At 36.0% G+C, this 21783-nt stretch overlaps 2 protein-coding genes across 2 annotated transcripts in view; both read left to right on the forward strand.

The window, feature by feature from the left end:
- The window catches only part of LOC143915612 (uncharacterized), an 854026-nt gene that overhangs the window by 235185 nt on the left and 597058 nt on the right, over positions 1–21783 (forward strand). The gene's annotated exons all lie outside the window — the stretch shown is intronic.
- Positions 1–21783, forward strand: part of atos (atos homolog atossa) — a 59599-nt gene that overhangs the window by 19425 nt on the left and 18391 nt on the right. The gene's annotated exons all lie outside the window — the stretch shown is intronic.

The following is a 21783-nucleotide window of genomic DNA, read 5'->3' on the forward strand; positions in this document are numbered from 1 at the left end:
GCAATGCTTGAACCAACGTCAGTCAGTCAGTCAGCCTTGGTCTCTTTCCGCAGTTGGTGCTCTTAGTAAATATGGGTGTTAGTTCAGTTAGTCGGTTAGTAGTAGCCAGTTGGCATGTGGGCCCTTCGGTCCAACCTTGTCCCTATTTCTCGAATCTCTATGATCATTGTTTCCACCGTTGGGTTGTGCAACGTTCCACCGGCCAGTTGCCAACCGCATGCGAGCGCATATGTATATTTTGCACTTTAACCCGGTGAGCAGGAAGTGGCATCTCGTGTGAGAAGGTGTGTCGCAATTAGCAGATATGGAACGAGGTTGACAGGTAGCCAAAGGGCCACGTCGCGTTTGTGAAATCCTGAAAAAAAAATTTATTAGCGTCAGAGCTGTATTACTCGAACACTGTCAGATCCTTAGCATTTCAATATTGGTAGGTCAAAGTGGGATTGGATTGTGGATTAGGTTGAAGTACAATTTGTCATATGCCTTCTATCCACTATTAAGAATTAAGGTTTGTACAGAGTTTGATCTCGATATGTTAAAACAGGCGTGGAAATGTAATAAGGAACAAACTGATTATTCTGATGAATTTAACAAACTGGGTATTTCAATGCTTATGTGTGTACATATGTATGTAATTTTATTATCAGCATTAGATATCGGAATTGTGCGAACGTGTGCATATTTTATCTGTTGCTTACCAGCCGAGCGTTTTCTTTTGTGTAAAAAGCAGGTGATTTCACTTTAGCTCACTCGTCGAATAGGTCAATTTGCAATTTGTGAAAATCCATGGATGTGTTGTATTTTAGTTTTAAATCAATTCTTGTAGAAGACGTTCTTTTTTGGGGCTTTTGATTAATTTCGAGTACATACGTTCATGTGGTCTGAAGAAAAAGACCTTGGATCAGTGTATTTTGCCTGTGTTGATGTGTTGCTACACAAAGTCCAATGCACTCAAAAAAGGATTGAACGTTGTGTGCTTGGCGTAACGAGGAAATGAGGAATGAGTGGGTGAGAAGTATGACAAGGGTTGTGGATAAAGTGAAGAGATTAAAATGGACGTAAGGTGGACAAAATAAATGCTAGAATGGTACCCGAGAGAATGCAAAAGGGTAAAAGGAAGACCGCAGGGAAGATGGGTAGACGAAATTAGGAAAATATATGGAGTGAGATGGGTGAGAGTTGCGCAAAACAGAGACGATTCGAAGCGTGTTGGGGAGGCATTCATCCAGCAGTGGATGACAAATGGTTGTAGACGATGATGATGATGATGACATACATATGAGCCATTATATTTGGTAGAAGTCCACTTTTCTTCATTTCGAAAAATATCTCGCAAAACATTAAATATAATATTTTGCGTTTAACAATATTTCAAAACACCGGTAGCCTTTAATACGTTTATTCCGCTTTTCCGAAATTCTGGGCATATTGAATTAAAATATATGATAACAGTTTGTGAATGACGTCAAAAAGAAATATTGTTTTTGGAACTGAAAATTGGTCTTTTGCCACTTTCAAATAAAACGCCTCATATGTTGATGTTTCGTTTTATATTTTTGATTGTTTATTGTAGCATTAAATCACTATGTTGTGATTCGGAGTATGTATATATTTGCAATTATACGGTATTGAAAAAAATTGCACTTATCTTTCGATTTGCACGGTGTAAAAATCGTGCGAATTGAGGCATGAAATATTGCGGCAAAATATGTCGTAGTTTAGTCATTGAGATTATAAGTTCAATCGGACTTAAATATAAGCTTGTTCTGACGCATTTCGTACGTGGCGATCTCGCACACGACAACCGCTGATTTCTCGTTAGCGTGATAGATTACGCGAATATCTCTCGGTGGGTGGAATTTTCGAGTGCCGGATATTCCGTGTTCGGGATTTTCGTGACGTGCGAAATTGTCAACGAACCGAATGTGTCGATTGTCTCTCGCGTATCAATAACCATACAATGTGATGCTTTGTAATCATTGTATGCCATGCTTTGTAAGAATAATAATTAGTTGGCCTGGTATACAGGCAAACTATAGTCATTTCATTAGTACATATTTAATATAGTGTAGGTATGTATCACTGTTCGGTACAATTCGGTGACTTCAAATTTAATGATCACAAAGCATCACATTTTACGATTATCGACACATGTGAGATAATCGACGCATTCATTGCGATATTCACATTATTCTTTGAGATATTCACATTCTTTTTGCTGACTCTTTCAGTATTTTTAGGGCTAAGGTGAAGAAGCTAATCTGTGGTTGATTTGTTTCTTCACCTTTCATTGTTTTTGTTTTTCAAATATCATTCATTGTTTTTTTTAATTTTGATATATTTTTGTAATTTTTCTTTTTTGTTTTCTTGTATTACCATGTGGTGCTCACTGTACATGGAATATTATATGTTTATTTGTATTTATTATTATTTTTTTGTCTCACTATACTGCTTTCTTTTTTATATTTTACTCTGTATGTGTGCCAATTTAAATAAATAAGTTATACTTGAAATAGAAATATGTAAATTTAATTTGATGAATCAAACATTGACTTCACATGACATTCTTGAGAGTCTGAATGATCGAGCAGCTAATGAATTCGATACGCAATCTTAATATAATTTTCAATAAGCCTAATTTTGACCTATGACATGTTATTTGCCCTAGCGAAAATCACGGCCATTTTCGGCTGCGACGTGTACAACAACTCCGGCCAGCAACACGTTTCGCAATAATAAACGCTCGAAGCGATCCACATTATTGTACATTTTTCATTTTCGTACAACGAACGAACGGTAAATTTTCATTTTCACAATACTATACCGAATACGTATAAATAACAATTCATACAATAGTCAATTCGTACGTCGAAATATCATATACTCGGTGTAGAGACGGCTGAAGAAAACGAACACTCCCGTGACGCGATCGCGTGTTTATAAACTTTACCGTTATTGAGTGAGACACGTGTGTGTGCGTCTCGCTCTCGCGCGCGCGATTCGCGTATTGCGCCGTCTCGCTCGCACACTGACACTGATGCAGCACGCGGTTTGTTTATCCAGGACAGCTGATTCTCCGACGAGTTGTTAAGGCGCGCTCGCACTCTTCCGATTTATTATTTTTTGATTTTTGTTTGTTTGTTGCAATGCAGGTATGTATGTAATTGTCGAAGGTCGGTAACTTCGCATTGCGATTGTTGTTGCATCATGGAAAAATTGCGCTTTCACTTTTTGAACGAACGCGCTAATCGCTTCTAATTGAACGAAAAAAAATATATATGTAGGCTCACCTGGTCGGTCGTTCACGTTTTTTAATTTGATTTTAGATATTATGAAAGTGTTAGTGTTAAGTAGAACTTAGATCGATTTTATATATGTATGTACCTATATAATACTACTGAACCCGGCCCGTTCCCGTTTCTCGATGTGTTTCGATAAGTGAATGTTTCAGTTTCAAATTAATACTTAACCCTTACACACCCGACTTTTTATCTTTGGATGAAAAAAAAAATTTTTTTGTACATTGCAATTTACAAATGGTCAGTACAAATGTACAAATTATCTTACCAAAAATTTTAAGCAGTTTATAAAGTCTTGAGATGAAAAATAAATAGTAATAATAAATTTAACTTAATTTAAATAAACACAGAGATCGCAATGTCAAAATAACGCAAAAAAATGATTTCTTTGCAACAAAACTACGAAAACAAATCTGACAGACCGGGATCCGTGCGCTCGGGCCGTAACATCGTTGACAAACTGTCACGTTACTCAGTTCTCGTACGATTGATGGCAGCACTGTCAATGGTAACTGAATGAGTTAAATAATACGTAAACTAGATCACAAAAAACATTCAAATTACTGTACATTGCAATGTACACTGGGACTGTAAGGGTTAATAATCAAATTGAATTACAGTAATGATAATTTGGCGGAAAAACGCAGGCGGCGAACACGTTTGAAATTATTCAATTGTTTCTTTACTTTACCCTAATAGCGCAGGTGACGGCGCGAACACATTTGAAATGATTGCGTTGCAATGCCACTCATTCCTGTTTTCTCGTTCCCATTTATTTTTTACAGAAACCATCGCGGGCATGCACACAATAACTCTTGTAAGTTTCATCGCAATCGGTTGAATGGTATGGGAACGCATCCGTGACAGACAGAAAGACAGACAAAATTGATGTACATACATGATGGGCATTAAATGCCAAAATCCGAGTATGGAATATTGTACGCTTGGTAAAATAAACACAGAAACACAAGTATAATATGTGGTTACCAACAGAGAGATCCGACTATCAGATTAGAACTTTGATTGAAAAAAATCGCTAGTTATTATTTTGAATTTATATATATGTAGTACATAAATATGTTCATATTTGGGTAATCATTGCACTATGGTAAACAATTTAATATTGAAAAAATAATAGTTACCATAGTGGGGCGACTCAAGAGATTTGAATGACACTAGACACTATAGGGGGAGGTTGACGGATAAACATATTTTCATCAAATGCTTGTAGGTATACATTAATTTGATTTATAAAATACAACTTTTTTAACTTATTAAAATTATTTTGGTCTGTACATACTCGGATGGTACTAAAACCAGTTAAAATTATGGAAGAAAGGTCACAAGTGAGGTGGTTAGATGAGGTAAGGAAAATTTGTCAGGGCTTTTCTAGTTGTCGAAACAAAAAAAAGCTTTGGATTTTTCATATTTTATGACACTTGTGTTGGAGAGTAAACTTTTGACTCGTTGGCCATTTTTCTGTTGAATTGAATCTGCTTTCTCTATCAAAACATTCAAATCTATCAAATACTTCAAAGAAGAACCCGATCTAACCCAACTCGACTAAAGCTCCACCAAAGACACGCGAGATTCTAAAAAAAATATACATTCTAATAATTTCATCATCGAATGTTATGCGACTTGGTATTTGCGAATTTCGGCCATTGCCAATTTTTTTCCGTAAACAAAACCACGTGATTTTATTATGCAAAAATAAAGACAACACGCTATAGGAAATCGAGCTGCAACTGCGGTCAAAAGCAGAGTCATTCGAGATCGACTCCAAGGATTATCACGGCTGTCGTGGATCAACTACGTGGACAAGATGGACAATTACGCAGTCTCGTATCGAATCGCGATTTCTCCGATGGCTAGTTGAGTTATTAGCCAGTTGTTCGATCAATTTCTTTTTCCACGACATCGATCTCAACACTGCAGGTAATGGTGGAACGATCGGTGATCTGATAAAAGCACCTTCGGAGTTTTGGGGTTACACGAAAGCGGCGACAAAGGACTTGGCTGTTGACCGATTAGAGGGTAAATAATAAATAATGTAGGGCAGGGGAAATTTTATGCGCAAGCAAAAAACAAAGGGCGCAGGAAACCACGAAAATAAAGTTAAAGTAGTACCTACAAAAACGATAAAAAAAAGGAACCCGCGGGCAAACAAAAAACAGTTCCCGAAAACCTGTTCTCACTTTGAGAGTGAAAAAAAAAACTATTCTAAAAAGCAGACGCACTGAATGTGCGAGAACGGATTTACAATCATGCGATATACGCGTTAAAGTTTTATAATTCGTCATTGTGAACAATGGCCGAAAACTCATTAGGCAAACTGAAAGAACTACCATAAAAAAGAGCCGCAAAACATCAATTGAGTGTAATAATTAGAGGTAGGATAGCCAAGGTGCCGCTCATTGTTCCATTGTTGTAAATCCTTTGTAAAAAAGGTTCGGCAAACCTTTAACAATGCATTTACAACATTTGAACAATACGCGGCACCCTTTGGGTCCGGGCTTTAGTAATAAATAGTCACCGGAGCCTGAGGGGGCCGTGTATTGTTCAAAGGTTGTAAATGCATTGTTAAAGGTTTGCCGAACAATGGATAGCACTGTGACTATCCTACCTCTAGTAATAATACATATAAACTCGAAAGAAAAGGGCCAAATGATTTTTTTATGATAAAAGTCGTTGATGTAACTGACGTTGTTGCAAAGAGCATACTGCTCAAGTTGTGCTATTTGAAAGTTGTACCATTTGAGAAGACCCACCCCCACCCTACGGAAAAGATGCGCACGCTGGAATCGCGTATTGACTGGTGCTTTTGCGCACATTTTCTGAAGAGTGGGGGTGGACCTTCATCAATAGATTTTGCTTTGCTAGCAATGTCGATCATCTCTGAAAAGACTTCATCAAAGATGGAATTGAAATTTACGCATGCAATTCCCGTTTCCGAGTCGTGGTAATCTGACTTATCCAACGTTTTACTGCGGAAAAACGCAGGGGGCGGACACATTTGAAATTATTCAATTGTTTGTTTATTTTACCCTAACAACCCAGGTGGCGACGCGAACACATTTGATCGGTTGAATGGTATAGGAATGTGTACGTGACAGAAAAACAGACAGACAAACATTGATTTTTGCTAACCTTTTCTTACTTTCACTTACGATTACTATTAAGGAAAAATTTTGCCTCTTATCCGATCGTTTTCATACTTTGCTATATTGCTCATCAATATAAGTAAAGGTGTCATCCGCCATTACGATGGTGAAAAATAATCGTATTAGACCCGTTCAAAAATACTCCCACGAAGATCTGCCTGACGTTAATCGCCAAAAATGTTCGGTCGCATTGTTCGCCTACTGCGATCGCTTTGGTTTCCTCTTGCTGTATATCCCTTTTCGCCGTCATCTAGCTATGTCAGATTTTAATTGCTTAAACGCCTATAACTTTCTCTTTTTCACTCTATATTATAAAATTTGCTCTATAGATTCTCATTATCTCATATATATTTTTAGGTCACTCATATTGTTGTAAATGTTGATTGTGATATAATTATATACATATGTATATAGATTTAATTTCAAGTTAAAGTTTGGACCATTGCGCAACAATGGTCGAAAAATACAGATATATGAGAAAAATAAAAATATATACCAGTCAAAAAATACATTTATACATACATAATCATAAAAAAACAATATTATTATAATAATAGCCGATAAAGTAAAAAATATCAAATAATAGAATACAAATTAGGGAGTGTCTTGAACCTATAGCCAGCACCAATATATAAGAACCAGCCGCAACTACAAAACAACCCTGCGAGCCCCAAATGGAAGAGAGAAGATCAAAAATCAACGCATACAAAATAATGATGAGCGCAGGCTACCAGACAAATAGGCCAAAATACTCTCCGATCACTGAGGCGGAAAATATCACATTCAGGCTCTGTTTTATTACATTGAGCAGTCAGATAGCTCTTGGAATAGGAGCCATTCGATAAAGAACTGTGCGAGCAGGAGTTACAACCATCAAACGATGATGTCTACCACGCACATAATTGCTTTACATCTTCATTCAATTCTTAAACGCAGAGTCGTAGCACATTGAACTTTCATACCGAAATTTGTAGCCTTGATAGTTCGGACATCGGCCCTTTTAGAACCGAAACGTAGTCACAGCATGAAAGGTCTCATGCGCAATTACGAGATCAGTGGCGCACTACTAACAGTGAAACAGTCAATAAAAGGGTCACATAACATAATTAACAGAGGAGGCGTCGCGTGTGGGCGACACGTGTCTCCCCAGCACAAGACACAACACAACAAATCTAATTATCACGGTTATAATCAAAAAATGTGTCGGCCATTTTGCTCCCAACACTGACTGATCTGAGCTAATATGAACGTGCATATAATAAATGCAGGCAAAATTTTGCTGTGGGATGTGCAAAGAGCACGATTTTGCCACGTGTTCTTCTGTCGACTCGAATGCGTTACGAAACACACGCCGACAGGCAGAGATAGACGCAAACACTCGACCTAAAAATGAGTCGGAGCTCATCATCATCGTCATCATCATCATTGTCGTCGTCGTAGTCGTAGTCGTTGTTTCCTAGTGGCGTCCGTTCTTTTTACATAATAAACTGACTTTAATGAGTGCACAGATCTGTGTGTGTCTACCTACATACATACGCACATATATAAACGTGCCTAGTCTATGTATGATATACCTAATACAATGCCAGGAAAAAAAATTTCCATTTGCAAAAAAAAAAATTGGCAATGTTTAAACGTTGCTTACGCACGTTTAGGGTTCAACGTTCTTAATTTAAATGATCCTAATGTGAAATATTTTTTGAGCAATTTTAAATCTGATAATCTGGATGTCATGTTCTGATTCTACAGTATAAAGATGTTTGTTTATCCGTTATGTAAGTCTATAGTTTTCCATTTAGGTCGAACAAGTTTAGTTTCTCAAGGTACTTGTAATTTGTATCTTAGACAACTTTTGGAATGGGTCGGAGCTTTACAAATAACTTTTACTAATTACTAACCCCTTCTTAGTTCAGAATCGCGTTTGTCGTCTGACGAAGTTTAGGTTCCTATCCGATCGTTTTCAAACTTTGCCATTTTGCTCGGTTTGGTCATCATTATAAGTGGAAATGACGTCCGCCACTGCCATGGTGAAAAATAATCGTAGTAGACACGTTTGAAAATACTGCATCTTCGTTCACGGTGACGTCTATCGTCCACACTGTCCCATTTTTCCACACTGTTCTGATAGTTTTTTCCCTTTTTGCCCCCCTCTCGCTATGGCAGATTGAGCACTTTGCCATACTCATGATTTTTAATTGAAAAAAAAATTTAATTGACATTTTAAAAATCAATCGGATTGTGGAAAGGTCGGAGTCGCAGCCCTGAGATGAAATTTTGAAATTTCGAAATCGCATTCATTTATACATACAAGAGTTCGACTTGACGTAATTTCAATCTATTAAGTAGCAATGGTTACAAGACCAAGTTCACCGTTTTGGTTTTATAAAATAAATAGAAGAAGAAGAAGAAGCAAGACTAGGAAGTGCCGAAAGTGAAAGAAACGAGCGAGCCGTCAAACGGAAAACTCAAATGGAGCGAGTTTCATAACTCGAACACGGTCACGATTTGAAAGTAACTAAACCGTAGAACAAACCGCCATTTTGTCGCGGATTACGAAAATAGCAATAATAATAATGGTCATAATTGCAATTTGCTTCTCATTTCGCCTGTGTGCATTATTATGTTATACTAGTATTACATATATACACCAGCAGTCACATAAAACGGAACGCTTGTGAATTTTACGACTTCGAGGTCATTAAAGGATTATCCCTTTATGTGTAGGGTTTTTAACGACCAAATATTCTAAATATGATTGTTTTCAAAGATTTGAGTTCAGTTTAGTGTGGGTTTTCGAGGAGAAGGCATCAAATTCGAATTTTAACACGTCAACATGAAAAAACGAGCTCAGTTATCATTGCAGAAGAGTGTAAAAATCGCGACATTGGCGAGTTCAGGATTTTCCTTTCGGTCAATTTCCAAGAAAATGGGATGTTCTATATCGACTGTTTCGAGAATACTGATAAAAAAAAGAGAATCTGGAAGTTTTGATCGTAAGAAGGGGACCGAACTGAAAAGATGCACATCGGAGAGGCAAGACCGTGTAATAACCAGATTATCTTTACAGCAGCGATTCAAAACTGCTGTAGAAATAAGAACAGATGTATCTTCACAATTTTCCATGGAAATCAGCGACTCAACAGTAAGAAGGCGACTCAGAGAAGCTGGACTGTACTGTCGGAAAGCTGCAAAAAAACCACTACTAACCAAGAGAATGAAAAACAATCGATTGGAATGGGCGAAAGCACATGAAAATTGGAGTCCATCAGATTGGCAACGAGTGATACTTTCCGAAAAATCAAAGTTTAACCTCTATAGTCCTGATGGTTTTCCGTATGTCCGAAGGAAAGTTGGCGAAAGGTATAATGAAAATTGTACCCTTAAAACTGTTAAGCATCCTCCATGTCAAATGGTCTGGGGATGCTTTTCGTACCATAGCATTGGACAATTGGAGTTTCTACAAGGTGCCATCGATGGAAAAAAATATAAAAAAATTTTAGAAGAAAGCTTTGTCCCATCGATGGAAAACCACCTTTCATATACCGATGATATAATTTTTCAAGATGACTCTGCCCCTTGTCATCGAGCTAAATTGGTGAGTATTCATTTTATTTGATAGCATTGAATATAAATTATAAAATTTCAATCAAAAAACTGATTTTTTTTTTTTACTTTTTTTTTGGTTCGGGACTATTTACAAGAAATGGGTGTAAAGACACTACCATGGCCTGGCAATAGTCCCGATTTAAATCCAATCGAAAATTTATGGATGGGTATCAAGTACAGGATAAGGAAGAACAATGTTACTACTCTTAAATCGTTGAAAGAAATAATAGAAAAGATATGGTACGAAGACTTCCCAATCGAAAATTTAAAAACTTTAGTAGATTCCATGCCAAACCGAATAAAAGAAGTTATAAAATCGAAAGGAGCCGCTACAAAATATTAATTTCTTTTTTATAAGTTGTAAATAATAATATGTGACTGTTATAAAATTAAAAATGTATATGTATAGTGTTATTTTCATTTCAAATTTCATTTAACCGTGAAGTCAACGCACGGTCGTAAAATCTGCCCTCCATTAAATTTCTCCCCAACTCATTTTTGTCAACTTTTTTTTTTCACGTTTGGTATTACACGAATGCACTATGGTACAACCTATCATTTAAATGACTTTTGGTTTTGGTTTTATATAAGATTACCGAAATTTCACGCAAAAACGTGTTTCGCGTAAGCGTTCCGTTTTATGTGACTGCTGCTGTATGTACATATGCATACGAGCGAGATTGTTCAATGTCGAATGCATAATAATGAATATATCGTAATAATAATGGCGGTCGTTGAGTAACGGGCTTCCTTCGCCCGTAATCGAATCGTTACTCAACCGAATTATAATGCCTCGTTCATATAGTATGTATGTACGTGGTGTTTATTGATATGCACGTGTGTGTATTTTCGGGTGATTCCGGAAGTCGGAAAAGTGCGTGCTGCGTGCGTCATACTTACGAAAAATTGCGTGGTTGTGGGAAATTTAATTTTTCTCATACATGTATGTATGTTTCAACCTTAAAGGGTTTTGGATCCGTTATGGTTTCCGTTTGTTATTTTATTAATTTTACGAAAAATCACAAATTAAGTAAATTTTTGCCAGATTCGTGAAATCGGCAATGCCCGTGCTGATGAATTCACGAATTACGCAACGTGTTGCACATATTGTGAATTAGACAATATTCGATATGGAAATGTTTTATTAAGTAAGCTTTGTGATATTTTGTACCGTTTAGAATCATAGCGACATATGTATGTACGATGTAAATTCCATGCTATGTAGGTATGTACTTTAACCAGCAGAATAGACTAGTGGTTAGCATATAATGGTTCGAACAATGCGGTCACGTTTTCAAATCCCACTGGTTTCTGCAGGCCGCACCTTGGATTTGTGACTCCAGGTCAATCGTTTCCTGTCAAGAGTTCATCTGGTTTTCATTGAAACCAGATGAAAACGGCCAACAAATTGGCAACCTTACTCATTTTCTCGCAAATCTCCAGCAATCTCGAATTTCGCTGGTTTGTATAAAGTGCTGCAAATCTACAAATGTGACCATAATTATCTCGTGTGGATGTTAATTGATACGTATTTACTGAATTTCTCTGAATTGCTTAAAGATGCCTGCAAATTTACAAATTTTACCATATATGTCTATGTGGGGCTAATTGATTTGTATTTACTTTGTATATTAATAATAATACTTGTATCAAATGTACAAAAAATAAATAAATAAACAAGTATTTATATGGAGTCGACGACAGAGGGCCGCTAATCGTGAATACAGTCGGACGTATATGAGCCACTACTTATTCATAAATTTGTGAAATTTAGAAAGAGAAAGATGTACCTATACATATATAAGTATACATATATAGTCGCATTGCGATCGCCCAAAAGACAATTTTTGCCATGAAAATCGCGAATACGGAATATTTTGCACTCGAGGTCTCGTTAGTATGATAGTTGTCGTTAGTATGATGGGCTTTTCGGCTGCCAGATGTTACACTATAGAGATTTTAGTAACTTTTGGTCGAGTGCTTTGTGACCAATAATCATCGAACCATATAATTCGACTTAGTTAAATTAGTCGAATATTGATCTCGAGTAGAATGAATGCTAAGATCATTCCATTTACGAAGTCCCACCCCCCCACTCTTGTAAGAGATGCGCACGTTCTGAGCGTTGCTTTTGCGCACCTTTTTCGAGGAGTGGGGGTGGGCCTTCGTTAATAGAGAATGTGAGTTGCGTATATGCACATGTTACTATAAGAATTAAAATAAAATCTACTGAAGAAGCTCAAATGTTGTTCACTTATTGAGATTGTACACGTTTTTTACCATTTTTGGAATCGAGCCACGAACCCGCACCGTGCATAAAAGTGAAATTCAATAGGCAATGATTGTGATGTGCAATGTCGCGTTTTATTGCCGTGCTGTTTGTTACAAAGGCGATGAGACCTAGACCGAGGTCAACTATCAACTTGCCATTAAACCGTTTTATGGCGACGTGTAACTCGTTTGCTTCTCATCGATATCTCTTTTTTTTTATTATTATTTCACATTACGCACGAGTACTCGACTAGTTTGGAAATTATGAGATAACACGTACTAAACATGATCCACTTCATTTATTTTTAGGCTTAGTGCTATATTCCAACGTTCAAACTTGCTGCTTTACCCGAAGTGTATTCCTATTGCTTTCCCTTACTTTCGACATACTCATGTACCTATAGGCAGTGGTGTAGTGGTAAATAAAAAAGAACCAGGTCGGTGGTTAATTTTTACGACCCCACCCCGCTTTTTTCCTTACTAAAAAAAAATTGTATCCTAATATTGGTAGTCCAAATATTTATAAAAAAATCAAATAATAATTAACAAATATTCTTACTTGTTGAAATTATGATGTATTTTTTTTATATTTTATAAAAACTTCCATAATACATCCTCTTCAACATCTTTGATTTTGCAAAACTCGTGTATGTGTGTCAACAGCAACATTTGCTTTTAGCAATGCTAAAACCATGTAGAGTATGTATACATACATATGTCAAATATCAAATTTTAACATGTGAATTTAAAGATGACTATTCATTTAAGCTGAGTCCCCTCATTTTATGTATCCTCAAGTGCGTATGGTCAATAGTTCAAAGAATGGTTTCTTTCGAAGTTGTAGATGGTTTTAGATTCAATAAAGTTCATTAAACGTCTTGAATGTGCTCAGATTACTAATCGATTGTGGTCATCGAGTTTCAGAACGAGAGTCTGCTCACAATATTTGGAATAAAAAATTTTGTAAGAAATTTTAGTCAAAATATTTTTTAATTGTACTCGAAAAACAATGTTTATATCAATCAAAGTTGCCAGGGCGGTGATCTGGCTCAAAAAGAAGTACCAGGTCGACGACCTGGCCCGACTACACCACTGCCTATAGGGGATGTCCCATTTTTTTTTGTTTCCACTACATACGTACAATTTTGTTTGTCCAATATGAAAATCTACAGTTTTGAATTTAAAATCGCCAAATTTGCTATAAAGTCTCATGGGGTTCTAAGTTAATTGCTCGAAATATAAGTTCTTCGAATGTCAATTGCTCGAAAAAAACATTATGAAATATAGACTTATGTAAAAATATTCACACAAGTCAATAAAAAACACCACAAAGCAAAAATATATAAATAAATAGCAAATTTCGAGCAATTACATACGTTCGAATATTTACTGAATACCTTATGCAGTATAAATTTGCTCGTTGGTAGGGTCAAAATTTGCGTATTTTTTTTTTCAACTTTCATTGTACTGCTTTAACTTAACCCTTTGAGTGCCGAAGTAATTTCTGTTGAAATTTCGCCACGGTAAAAATTTTGCCCACGTTTCCAAATAGCATTATTTAGAAATCCAATAAAAAACACGTATAAAAATAGTAGATAATCCAAACAATACCTAGATCAGTACGGGATTTCGACTTTTGTAAAGATGTAGTTTTAAACTCTAATATATCTTGCAACAGTATTTTTCCATCTTCTTCATTTTTGTTAAAATGTAATGATTATTAAAATTAATAAAAATCGGTCGCGTGACATGTATTGGAAAAATACCGCTATAATTAATAAGTGATGCTTCTTCCAATAATCACCTATTCGGTTCAATCTGATCGTTCCCATGTGCAACAAGAGACCATGCCACAATCTAAAATAGTCAGTAGGGCAGTAGGGGATTTACATTATCGCGTGAGCCAGTTGTCGCGTGAGTGAAATTTTGTGCGCGTAACGCCGTTGAATGAAAGGTCCGCGAGCCAGTTGTCGCGGAACCTACTGTATGTATAAGTGGAAATATCAAAGTTGCTGCTTTGCAAAGGTTTGTCTATTTCATCATGTCTTATGATTAGACACCGGACCCACAGCGCGCCGTCCTTTGTTCAATTGTTGTAAATGCTTTGTTAAAGGTTCGCCGAACCTTTTTTTGTAAATAGAGCCAAACCGCCCCGATTCCTGGAAAAAGCATGGTCTTTATTCGTAGTCTTCTTATGATTATCATCGGAATTAACAATAGTTCCATTTATTGCGGTCATTCATACGTTTGTCGCAATACTCACTGTAAATCAGCAAACTTAGGCTTACTAATTATTGCTGTAACAAAGCGTTATTTTCACTCTATTCTGCAATGATATAAAGTAATCTTTAATTTATAGCAGTATTTTTTTCTTATCCTCACGAACAGACCCAACTCCATGTCAAAGCTGTCAGAATGTAAAAACTTATTATGAATCGTATTCGCAGTCTGTTTCGTAGCTATCGAACATAATTAATTCGTCGGTGAGTCACGGGATATTCTGGCATTCTTAGATTATGATTAATCTTATTACATTTGAACGTGTCTTTATTTCAATATAATTAACTGTGCGATAACATTGCTCTGTGTTTTATTACTTTATGCGATACGATTAAAATAGACATAACATAACATAATATCGTAGACCCAGAGAGATAGTGCCATAGAAATGTCACGATTATTCGTTGATATCAATCGTAATTATTTCACCGGAGAAAAAATTGAATTACATATTTGTATGTAGTACATATGTATGTATATGTATGTATTATCAGTGCCGTGCCAAATCAAAAAAACATAATTTACGGCAGCCATGTTTTTTACTTTATCTTTTTATTTTTCTACTGGCAATAATCATAATACGTACGTACATATAATATGTATTCTATTATATCATCTAATATGTATTCCATTGTATCATATAATATGTATTCTTATATAGTATATGCATTAATATGTACATACGTATGTGATTTATAGAGTCGAAGTCAAACGTTTAATGTTATCAAATTTTATGTAATCGATGTTGAATGACATCAGTATTGACGCTATTTTGTTCTTGTCGTTCATTGTTATCAAAGTCAATGTTGATTTTTTTTAATGTAATCAAAGTTAATTGTAATGGAGGTTCGATTTGATGTAATTAAAGTTTATTGCAATCGACACGCAGCGTTATCAATTTTAATCGACTCGATGTACTGTTATCGATTCGAATGGATCCAAGGTTTATTAATGTGATAAAATGTTAAATCGTAAAAAAAAAACGTAAAATCCACTCGCACATCAGGCAATGGACAGGTTAGGTTTGTGAGATAAATCGCAAATAGGGGAGGCTATGGGAAACCTTCCCAGTGTTTCACTCTTACTCAACGGCAGTGCTGGTTTTAGGGGGGGGGGGGCTGGGTCGGGTGGCACCCGAGGGCGCCAAATAAGTTAGGGCGCCGCTCGATGCGTCAAAGGCGCCTTAAAATTTAAAATTAGTGCGCCAAAATCCATACAAAATTTTAGATTAGATCGCCCAAGGCGAAATTTTTTTCTAAAGTTGTTTAGAAAAAAATGGCTCTATAAATTAAGGAACCCCAATGCGCATTCCTGGCCAATTATTAACAATTTATGTCAATTTAGAGAGCATCATAGAGACATCTATGGATAAATTTGCATTTTTGCAGCATTTTACAAGCCAGCGAAATTCGAGATGCTCAAAAAACTCCAACAAATTTGTGAGAATTTGTTGGATTTGTTGGATCCGTTTTAATGAAAATCAGATTAACTGGCAAACTCCGATAGGAAACGATCGACCGGGAGTCACATATTATACAAACTGTGTTGCCAACAGCAACCGGAGGAAATGAACCCGTGACCATTTGGTTCAAAAGCATTTCATGCTAACTTTTTTTACACTAATTTATTTTGAATGTCGATCAATATTTTTCATCTCTCACATACAGTGGAATGTGTACGAAATTAACTGTACGTGAGTTTACATACACAGTGACGCTAAAAGCGCGACGCGATGCGACCTGGCAAAAAAGAAACAACTGTTATCATTTGCTAGGGTTGAAACTACTTCGTTCTTAGCGTTATGAGACCAAGCACACGTGTTTATAATTACACCCGTCATTTTTGACGGGTCGGTTCGCCGTCGTAATTAGCACGAGATTTGATCGATCGCGCGCCGTCCTTTTCCCGGACTCGTTTCTTCAAAGTGTAACAAATTAATTTGTGTGTTTATATGCTAGTGGGCCACTTTCACTGTGACCTCAGAGCTCACTTCTCACTTCTTTTTTGCATAATTGCATTGCGGAAAAAATGTGCGTTTGCATGTGCGATTGAGTGGCGAGGTGAAAGCAAAGTAAATTATATAGGTTTCGTTAGTTAGTTGCAAAAGCGAGATTGCTCAAAAGGTACGTAGTTGAGTCGCGAATGTTACTCGTGGAAAATTAATTGCGAGAAAATTATGATTTTTCTCGAGTGCCGTTTCTTTAGCTCGCTCGATTCGAATATGTGTCACTTTCACTGTTCGTATCAGAACGAACGTCGATAAGTGATTCCAGTTTTGCGATCGATTCTAATGGTTGCATTATAATATCTATTGGCGTTGATGCTATTAGATGAGTGATTCTATTATGTGGAATTAAAATCTTTTTTTTTTTAATTTGAATTGGGTTTCACTTTTGACGTGCAAAAGCGTTATGCTGTCAGTTTGATTAGTGTCGCTTTTCGTTGTATGTATTTCAATAGAAAGTTCGCAGTGTATTGAGTTTTTAAAAAATGGCGTCAATCTAGAAAAGTCCAGTAAAAAATCAACGATCGACACTTTCTCGTTACTTTAATTGCTTTAAGCAATGCTCAGTGCTCGTTTCGGAGTAGGTATTGGTAATTTCCTGATCATGCCCAAGATATCCAAATTGTGGTATTTGATATTTGTTAGCTCTTTTGGAGATTTGAGATTTATATTATAGTAGTGTTGTGCCCGATGAAATATCATCATGGGTTATGGCATATTAAGTTATTAAATAATAAAAAAATAAAATAAACGTGTCGGATCTTTGGTTTTTCAAATTGTACCTTGTAGTGTAATTTTAGCCACACATACCTCAGTCCAAAGTCTTACGGTTTTTTTTTTAATTTCATTTTTAAAGATTTTAAAGATCTCACAGTTAATTCCTAATACTGCCTAAGTTAAAAGTGGGATGTCAGTTATTATTTTTTGTTTGTTTAATGTTTATTCATTAAATAAATATTTATTAAATAAATAAATAAAAACAAATATAACCATCTGTGTCAACAGAAAAAAAATATAATAGAGGCACCAAGTTTTCAAAAATTTGTCGAGTAGGAAAAACTGATATTTTTTTTGTATTTAAAATAATAACAAAAATTTTATTAAGAGGTAATAAAATTTTTTAAAAACATGCCTGTTTATTGCCCTTTCTTTTAAGATATCACTCATGCAGATGTCTTGCCAATTACCAGAATTAAGGTGTAAAACCTAATTGAGGGAGCGCGCCGAACAAAGGGCGTCATTCACATTCTATCTTCTAAAATACATAATTTGGAAAGAGACTTTGTATATATGTATGTAATCTTCGTTCGTTGGGTCGTAAATCTGTGACGTCATCGAACAAATAATTCGATTTTTCTCGATTCAAAGGCAGCCGCGGGGGCGCAGGCGCCGGATTCTGGTATACATATAATTTCGTATACATATAATTTTTTTATAAGAGTCTTACTATATATGTATGTATGTTTGTTTGTTCGTGACAGTAAATTTAATAAAAAAAAAACCAAATGAGTATTCAAATAAATGTTTACTGTTAGATTAGTTATGTTTAAGCGGTTTATATTACAAATACCGAGCGAAGCCGGGTAATACAGCTAGTGTCAAATAAAACAAAAATTTTGATAAAATCATTTATTGTTTGTGTTAAAATTTCGATTTAAAATACATACTAGAGTCCTTCGTCTCACTTCCATGATGGTAATTTTACAAATTTCGTCGCCTTGGGGGTGATCTGTAATAAAATAAAATAAATAAATAAAAATAAAACATGACGGCCTACCCCCACTCTTTACCAAAAGCAACAGTCAGTACACTATCCTTACTTCCTCGTAGTGGGGGTGGGCCTTCGTAAGTGGAACAAAACTGATTTGTTGAGATACATTCTTACACGTTCATAGGTATACCCAAAAAGGAGACCCGAGACCCGTTAGCTCACTTCCTGGAGGACAGGCCTTAACCGGGTCACATCCGGGTCAAGGCTCGCGCTGAACACACTCCACAGACCAGAGAGTACCTTACGCCCTTTTGCAATCGATACGATGCCTATTTTTCAATCGGGATGGGCGCGGTTTTGACGACATGCCTAATTTGGCCCACCAGCCTTTTACCAGCCCACTCCATACATACATGTGTACTTAAAGTCTGCCACTTTCGAATTGCTTTTTTTTTGTCTTCTTGCAGTATCGAACACTTTTTGACCCAGGTCGTGTTTGTTTTATTTATATTTCATGTTATATCTATACTCGAATCGAGCCGAGATGCTGGAGTGTCGTCGGTGCTTATCTGACCTGATTTTGGAATTGGGTCAGTGGGAATGACGTCGGTTTTCTAGGTTGAAAGGGAAAATTTCGCTCGTCACAAAGGGTCGTTTGCGCTGGGTCACCCTTTCCGTTTGGGTATACATTATATGTAGGTCAATCCACATGATACGGTTATATTTAAAATACTTTTTTAAAATTTAAATAAACTAACATATTGTATTGAATTTTTATGCGATAAAATATTCATAAGGGTTTCGTGAACAGCGACGTGTCGTGATAGCGAAAGAGTTGAATTATGTATACACACCTGTATAAGATTTATGTATGTATGGTGTATTGTTAAATTGGTGCGATAAAAATTCTTATCAACTACTTAAGAATGTTGCCCTTTATTACTGTTAAATGTAATTTTTCTACTGTTTATTGTGACTGGCAACTCAAGCAGAATGTTTACTATTAGGAGCGTGACGTCACCGCGGTGCGTAAGTGTTCTTAGGAAGTGTAAGTCTATTCTTAGAAACGGTTTAGTTAGTGGTTAGCATATTCTGCTTTCGAACAGAGTAGTCACGGTTCGATTCCCACTAGTAGCCGTTGGCCGGACCTTGGTTTGTGGCTCCAGGTCGATCGATTATTTTTCCAATTTTTCTGATTTTCATTGAAACTGTCTCTGTAAATTGGCATCTCCTTACGAATTTCTCTTGCAAATCTCAAGTCATTCAGCGTCTTGAGGTTCGCCAATTTTTATAATAAAATCTCTCCATAGATGTCACTATGTATGAAATTTTTGTATGAATTCGCATTGTATAAAATGCTTGTATTGTATCTGTATTAGTATACTCGTCACTTAGGGGCGATTCGATTAAAGGCGAGTTCGATTGAAATAAAATAAAATAAAATAAATTGGTCATCAAAGTGTTCGTTGAAGCAATTTACATAATAAAGAAATGTGGTTCTAATGCCGGACATGCAGAATTCGCCAAATATGCCAAACGGCTACCACCTTAAGACTGATATGGTACATTTTTCTGAGTATTTAGTTGTTCTCGGTACAACAAATAAATATTTGTTTAGGGCCGGGCCGCACCGTGCAACTTTGTCGGCCGACTTGTTGACGTAAGTTCACAGCATTATGGTGTGTCTTTCAATACCAGGTTGCAAACTTAGGAAACACGATTTTACTTTGATTGATTAATTTATAAACGTACGATCTTATCTAATTTTTATTCGCGGCAGATGAAGCCTATTTTTATGGGAAAAAATTTTTTGTTGTTGATAAAAATGAAGTTGTACTGGATTATAACCAAATTTGCAGCATTGTAAATGAATGCGCTAAAAAATGTTAGTGAATTTTTCTCACGAAATATTGCCCACGCGGTAAAATGTCCTCAAGTTGAAATGTTCACGTTGAAATGTCCGGACACGTTTAAATAGTATATTTACAATGTTTTCTGAGCTGACAGATCTACGATCGGATACTTTCTTTAGTTGTCACTCTACTTCTGTGTGATTTCAGTCTTTTAAGGCCTTGTTATAGAGAAAGTAAGGACTATTGATTGTGCTTTGCATTTATATGTCTATTTTGGTAAAAACCGCATACATACATACACATTGAAATGGCACCAATCGTATTATTTGCTTTACGTAATTTGATTAGATTCTTTGTATGTAGGATTTTGACACGTGTATGTCAATGGAATTTTTTTCTTGTTATTTTCACTGTAGGTACTAGTCGACGTAATATTTGCACTTGTAAGGTTAGAGAGAGAGAGCGAGTAAACGCGTCGTCATTTCTCTTTGCGTAATCTTGTTTCGTTTTGAACAGGAAATAATATTGATTTGAAAAAATGGCAGCAGTAGTAATAATAACAGTAATAAAATTAACAACAAACACACTTGCGCAAATGTTTCAGGTTTGCTCAATCGAATGCCTGAAAAGGATGATGAAAAGAAATAAACGTATCCCAACAGCTGGTCACACATATACCGAGGAGTTCAGTGTAAACACAGCATTGTAGCTTCTATGTCGACATACATATATATGAATATTTTTGCAGATTTGTTCTTCTGGAAGATGGCACAATGGGACGTGTTTGTTATAGTTCGCATGAAATTATATTATCGAATGTGTGAAACTTTCACGTTCGATGGAAGCGTTGAGAATCACTGGCGATTGTTTCGTCTGTATGCATATAATTGGTGTGTAAATTTTGATTCAAGTAGAGATAAGGCGAGTTAATTATTTCGGCTGGGCTGTTACTTGTTCGCGACAATGTTCCATAATGGTTTCCAGCTGAGTAGGGCGTTTCTTCGGGTCATTATTATTTCGACAAGTTTCTCCTACATTTCTTCGAATATAGGAATCACTGTCAAACCTATGTCAATACACGGATAAAATATCACTGAAAACACTCCAGGGGCCTAGGATTCTTGGCCTGGGTACCATGGCATACATGTGCAAAACTATCTAAGAAAAACGCGCTGCGTACTTCTTTGTGTGTCTGCGCCTTTATAAGCGTGATTTTTATGGTTATGATTTTTTGGGTTATAAGTAGGGATTGCAATACCGGTATATCGGTGTACCGGTTTACCGGTAAATTGGCAAAATTTCGTAGACTATTTTATCGCGAATATAGTACATATACAGGCATATTATTGCATCACATTAAAAATCGATATAAATGGCGTATTGTGGATTGTCTCGAATTTCTTTATTTTCATTATTGAATGTGGCAATTTCAAATTGATAAATACACTGGCAACACAGACTAACCAAATCGTAATAAATGTGATACGATTGTTTCAATTATGATTGAAACTTTCAAATGGTCCAAACTTTAAATAAGTAAATATTATTGTTTAAAAATAAATAATAAAATTTATTGATTACTAAGAATTTACTT

This window comes from Arctopsyche grandis, chromosome 8, assembly GCF_051622035.1.
Source record: "Arctopsyche grandis isolate Sample6627 chromosome 8, ASM5162203v2, whole genome shotgun sequence".
NCBI classification, from domain to species: Eukaryota; Metazoa; Arthropoda; class Insecta; order Trichoptera; family Hydropsychidae; genus Arctopsyche; species Arctopsyche grandis.